This window comes from Rhododendron vialii, chromosome 2a, assembly GCF_030253575.1.
Source record: "Rhododendron vialii isolate Sample 1 chromosome 2a, ASM3025357v1".
NCBI lineage: Eukaryota > Viridiplantae > Streptophyta > Magnoliopsida > Ericales > Ericaceae > Rhododendron > Rhododendron vialii.
In genome coordinates this window covers 39,397,111-39,404,167 of record NC_080558.1, presented here as the reverse complement: position 1 = coordinate 39,404,167, position 7,057 = coordinate 39,397,111, and positions in this window count along the sequence as shown.

Sequence of the window (7,057 nt, the reverse complement as noted above, 5' to 3'; positions counted from 1 at the left end):
TGAGACTTGTCACCTCTCCAAAATGAGAACTGTGAAGTCCCTGTCCCACCTCGGAAAATAATAGTAACATGAATGAAGTGGTTTATAAGATAAGGCCCACTGGCTAGTATAAATCGGAGGTTAACCTTCTGAGGTTAAGAATTTGAGCTCAAATTCTGGTAGGATACTTTTTTAAAGTGTCTGTTTGCCAAAAAAAAAAATCTAGTCACACAAATTGAGGCTGTTGTGATTCAAACTCGGTCTACTGAATATTATAGCAACCGCACAAGTTATTAATGCCGAAATATTTACCATGTTGAATAGTATGAACGAAAATGATATATAGATAAGTATTTCTGTTTATTATTTTTCACTACAACAAAATTCGGTTCTGGCGACGCACAATAGTATGTCGGCAAAGGCTTATTTGCGTCGGCAAAGGGTTTTGGCGACGCAAGTCCTTGCGTCGGCATGCCGTCGCCGTTGCTATGTCGGCAATAGTATTTGCTGACACAAACACCTCTGTCGCCAAAAGGCAATAGATTTGGCGACGCGCTTTGCGTCGGCGAAAGCATGGTTAATGTGGCAAACGTATTACACCTTTGCCGACGTGTTTTGCATCGCCAAAAGGTAGCATATTGGCGGCACCAATTGTTGCGTCGCCGAAAGATTACTTAATGAAAAATACAAATTTCTTGCACCTCCTGGGTTTCGAACCCAAGACATCCAACCACACAAACCTTTACACACAAGGCTCTGACCAACTGCACTAGACACACTTTTCGTTATATGTTTGGAATATCTAATATATATAGTATATATTTAACATTAAAATAGCAATTAAAGTTGAATCAAACATGATTTTGAACCTTTAAACTAGGGGTGTGCACGAAAAATACAAGCCCGCAACTGAACCGACTGATGCTATAGACCCGTCCGCGAGCCCGATTTCTTTCGTCGGGTCGGGTTGGTCGGGTTTAAGTGGGTCGGGTCGGATCCGACCCCAGCGGGTAAAAAATGCACAGACCTGAAATCCGAACCGAAACTCATTTTTTTAACAGAACCGAACCCGTACCCGATCGAAGCCTACGTTCGGAGCCGCCCGAGACCCTTCGGGTCGGGTTGCGGGTTTTTTGCACACCCCTACTTTAAACATTAAAATTAGCAATTTTGATAAACATGAAAATTGTAGCCCTTTATGTTATTGTTCGAACCCAATTTGAATTACCCCCAATCAGAGTTAATTTATTTAGTATTTCGGGCATAACTTTTAACTCATAATTGTGATTGAAGTAATTCAAATTGGATTTGAACAATAACACAAAGGGTTAACAACTTTCATGCTTATCAAAATTCAAATAGGGTGAAACAATTGAAGTATTTTGGACCCAAAAAAAAGACTGGGTCTTTTCGAAACGACGTCGTTTTATATTATTGTATTTTAATAATTTTCTTTTTGCGATTGTTAATTTCTTCCACTCTCTGTCCCAATTTAAATGTCTACTACTGATTTTCGTTCATTTTCAAACCCAAAAAAAAAAATTTGATATATTATTTTTTTATTTTTTTACACCAAATTAAAGTGAAAATGCACAAAAATTCGTAGGGGACATTTGAATTGGAATGAAGGGAGTAGATACTTATATATCTATGTATTAATTTTATGGGTTCACTAGATTTTTTTTAATTTCTTATCATAACATACTTGATCAGACGTAAAATATCATTCTAATAAAGAATCTACGTTCCGATGAAGGGGATTTCAAAATCGAACAGACCCAAAAATTTATAAGAATGATTAGCACAAGACCTTTGTTCAGAAATAAATAAATTTAATGTATACATTTTAAATGTAGTGGTCTGCTATTTTTTTAAATGATCGATCTAAACCTTTAGCATTTAATGTCTTATCAATTATATCATTCTCACCAAAATTGATGATAATCAGATGTCAGCAACCATATGATCGCAACACATTCGGTGGTTCCTGAGGCATTAAAGTCCTGCAGTGTACAACTTGAGAGTTGCTTGAACTATTTTTTTAAAATTGGAATTGTCTATCTTATAAATAAGAAAGATTAAACCATTTCTGCTAAGAATGAAGTAAGTCTCTATCATTACATACTTGATTGGACGTAAAATTTCATTCTAATAATAAATCTGCGTCCCGATGAAGAGGCTTTCAAAATCCGATAGACCTAAAAATTTACGAGAATGATTAAAACACTAACCGCAACAAAATGAACGGTATCGATCGTCGTGATTATGCTGCGGTCATCTGGCTACTGTACATTATACTATAGCATAAGACATTGGTTTAGAAACAAGTAAATTGAATGTATAGATTCTAATGGCATGTAGTTGCTGGCTCATTTTTTTGAATGGTCAATCTAAACCGTTAGGATTTAACGTCTTATCAATTATATCATTCTCTCCAAAATCGGTGATAATTTGATCTCAGCTAGCTAGTGCACAACTAGCTAGAGGGCCACTTGAGCTATTTTTTAAAATTAGAACCGTCTATCTTTTACATAAGAGGGACTAAATCATTCCTGCCAAAAATAAAGTAAATCTCTTATTGTTACATATTTGATCGAATGTAATATATCATTCTAATAATGAATTTTCGTACAGATGAAAAACTTCGTACCCAACGGCGACATGCTTCACGTCGCCAATTGCTTGCGAACGTAAATTTGCCTTTTGGCAACGCGATTTGCGTCGCCGAATGTGAAGACTGTTGGCGACATCAAAGTGCGTCGCCAATACATACCCAAAGGCGACGCACCTCGTGTCGCCGAATGTGAAGACTTTTGGCGACATCAAAATGTGTCGCCAATACATATCAAACGGCGACGCATTTTTGTTGTGTCGCCAATCCTTGTCGCTAAATGTGAAAATTATTGGCGACATCAAAGTTTGTCGCCAATACATACCCAACGGCGACGTATTTTTGGGCGTGTCGCCAATTCGTGTCGCCAAAAGTCAAATTTGTTGTAGTGTTTAAATTAAAAAATTTATGTAGGATCTTATTCCACTATTTGATGTAGGGCATCTAAATACCTTGGGCCAGCCTTGAAGACAGGAATGGGGGATAACATATGCAACAATGGGCATAACGTATGCAACAATGAGGCACACGACATTCACAATAGAAGCCAATTTTCAAAAGAAATGAAAGATGGGGAAAACTTCTAGATGCTATAACGAGTGTCAATTGCGATGTGTTGAACAATGTACATAGTATGCATATCAACAATCATGCAAAGTCAAAGCTTGTAATCCATTTTACTCACCTGCATGTTACTTGCCTCATGTCATTGCCCTCGAACATTTTGAATCTCTAAATTATGTTGGGCAACACAGTTACACTGCACAAATCTTGTTTTTTTAGAATCAATGCTACAGTATTGGAAACATGAACAAAGCCCGAAACAAGTGCTCGCAAACAAGACCCTTTTTCTCCACGACTATTAGAACAATAGTCAATAGACATTGCACCCCGTTTGCCTCATCCCGAGCTTCATCAACTATAATAGAGGACTCTGCGTCCCCAATATTCTCATAAATTGGTTTCTTCGATCCTTTGGTTGTAAAAACATTCAAAAAGAATCGTGAATTTGTGACGATGGTTGCATTTTTTAGGAGCTTTATCTTGCACAACCTCGACAGTCTTTTCTTTACGTTCTTCCGAAAGCTATCAAGTCAAGACAATTTTTACGATTCAGTGAATCACGGCTTTCATCATGACCCCTAAAACTAATCCCATGAGTTACAAGTTATCAGGCTACCTGAATTCATCATTTGACGCGTAATTTTCTTTCAAATTAAACACACGAGTCGGTAATCACTCCGCTTTCTCTCATATTTACTTTCCAGCATAATTTTTCTTTCTAATCAAACACACCCGTAATTAGCTTTGATTCATCTATGTGACGGCACAATTGGAACTAGACTAGGGAGTTATTCTGGATATGCTTGATTAAGCGGAGAGGGAGTCGATTAATGGCTTTGTTTGGTTGAGAGTTTAGTTTAGTTTAGTTTAGTTTTGATAGTGGGTGAAGAGAGAAATAAGGTAATGATTGAAGAGAGAGGTAATGATTGGAGAGAGATAGAGAGAGATGAGAAAGTAATAATTGAAAAAATAGGGTAATGATTGGAGAGAGAAGTAGGGTAATGATTGAAAAACAAAATTAAAACAAAACTTTAAACTAAGAACCGAACAAAGCCATTAATATTATAAATTAAAGAAAATGATGGATTTTTCCTCCAAGGTTGACTACGTGACATATCTTTGTCTCCACAAATTGAGAGAGAGAGAGAGAGAACTTTAATTGGAACGTTCGCAAGAATTAACGGCAGTTTGACTTGAAGGGCATAACAAGACGAAATGGAACTTTCTGTTTCTCTGTTTTCAACTCAACAAGAGCGAAAACAAAAATGAAAATGATGGATTTTTCCTATTATAAATTAAAGAAAATTATGGATTTTTTCTCCACAAATTTCGGGGGAGAGAGAGAGAGTCAACTTTAATTTGAACGTTCACAAGAATTAGAGGCAGTTTGACTTGAAGGGCATAACAAGACGAAATGAAACTTTCTGTTTCTCTGTTTTCAACTCAACAAGAGCGAACACAAAAATGAAAATGGACGAACAGCCCAACCCTTGGAACAATGGCAAATCGAGAAATATAATCTACCCTAGGCTAAAATAGATTGGTAGATAAAAAAGGTTGGGCTAAACTTAGTTGGGTTAAGTTTTATATATAATTTTTTTATTTTTTTGAAAGTTGACCTGGGCTATGGATGTTAAAGAAACCGTCAAAAGAAACGGACAGTTCAAACCAAACCGGTTAATTTTGGTCGACTTTTCCAATTGGTTTCGGTGTGTTCAGGTTTAAAATACTAAATAAATTGATTTATGGTTCGATTGCGTTTCAAGCGATTCGTAAATCAACAAACCGATTTGACCAAATCTCTTACGTTACTTGTATTTGACTTTCTCCGTCATGCACTTGATAATGAAAGGTTCTATCTTTCAGTATTCTGGACTACCCGTAAAAAAATAAATACTTATCTGTAATTTTCAAGGTTAAAAATAATAGATTTACTAAAATCAAAAAATATGTAATATAGATCTAATTTTATAGATCTCGCAAAGAAAAATTAGAGCCCAGTCCTTTTTATTTTTAGGTTTGGTCTGATTCCAACCCTAAATATTTTATCCAAATCTATATAGGCTCGGTTATGTTGCGTAATGACTTTTATACCCCAATGGACCAAACCGACCGAACATACCCCAATGGACCAAACCGACCGAACGCCCCTCTAGCTCTCTCGCGTCTGGAATCCTCCTTCGTCACAGATTTCTCATTTTTTAATCCAACTGTGTCTTCAACCAGCTCCGACGAGATCTCCACCATTATCCGCGAGGTCGTGGCGACGGCCACGTCAACCTCGGCGAGTTTAGCTAGCTCAACACGTCGACTTCGACAAGTTCATTGATCTCATTCTCGTATGACCTCTCTCAATCCGACGCCATGCCGATCAAACACCACATCTTCTGGTCAAATTCTTCAACGATGGATGCCCTGAGATGATGTGGGGGCTTCCATGGCAGTAAATGGAGAGATGGTGGGTTCTTGGATATCAGACATGGTAGGGTTGAGTTGAGTTAAAGAAGACGAAGGACAATTGATTATATTTGTAAGAATTCACTACAAATTTATTTGGGGCCATTTGCCTTCCGATTTTCAGAGAGATCATCAGCTAAGGCATCCAACAATCCAATTCAGCCAAACCATTTTAGTCGGTTTAGCAATAATGTTGTGCTTGCTTAGCAAAAAACATAATGGTGTGCTCTTGAAAAATATTTTTTGTTCGTGTGTGTATTTTCTATAAAAATTGTGTATTTTTCTATGAGAATTGTGTATTGTTCATGAGAACTGTCCATGAGAATAATGCATTTTTTTATGAGAACTGTGTATTGTTCATAAAAACTGTCTATGAGAAATGTGTATTTTTTTATGAGAACTGTCTACGAGAATTGTGTATTTTTCTATATATGAGAACTGTTTATTTTAGTGTGTGGTGAAACTATGTAAACTGTGTATTTTCACAGCTCTCATAGACACAATTTTCATAGCCAATCCAGAATAAAATATCTGGGTATTCTTATCAAACAAAAAATGTCTAATATTAATATTAAAATTTAAAAAAAAACCTGAAACAACGCGGGAGCCGTAGCCCCATATGGCCAAGTCTAGCTCCATCTCATGATTGGTCCAGTGTAAACAAACCACATTATTTACATTATTATAAGCAATAATGCTATAATGACCACATGTGGTTACAACGTTTTAGGCACTATGTGAAATGTCTCATTGCATTTGTAAAACATATTCTAGTTGGCATGTACTTCATTAATACATTGATGATATATCACATAATACTCAAAATTTGATCACCATAGCATTACTACATATACAAGTACAACCTGACATTTTATGCAGGTGAATGTTTGCCACAGTCTTCATTGACTTGTGTTATTAGCATTGCCAATAATCTAACTAATCCCTACAGTCCTTTTTACAGTTGTTTCACACGTTTATTCGTGGCGGTGAGGTGATCCTAAGCCCCCGAGAGTTGTTGACAACGAGAATTGAACTTGAGAGAAAAAGGAAGAAAAAACCATTTTGTTTACATAAAAATGAAGAAAAGATGACTTGGGCATGAGATCTCTTGTTAGACTAACTCAAAAAGCACCAAGAGAAATTATCTGCATGCAACTCAATATGTGATTGGTGCTCTAGAAGGCAAAGACCAAATCAAAAATATCAACCAAAGAAGAGCTGATCTAGAAGTAGTCGACTCCATCTCCAGATCTCCTTAACCAATCAATTTTATCGGTAGGTACGGTACCCTTGAAAGTAATGGTTTTTTATTCTAGAAGTTGACTAAAATGGCCAAAGACTTGTATCCATATATTCTTTATGTCAACAAACATTTATTTCCAAATTTTCCCAATGCCATCCGTAGCCGTTTTCTTCTTCAGCCGATATTCATACTACTAGTACTTT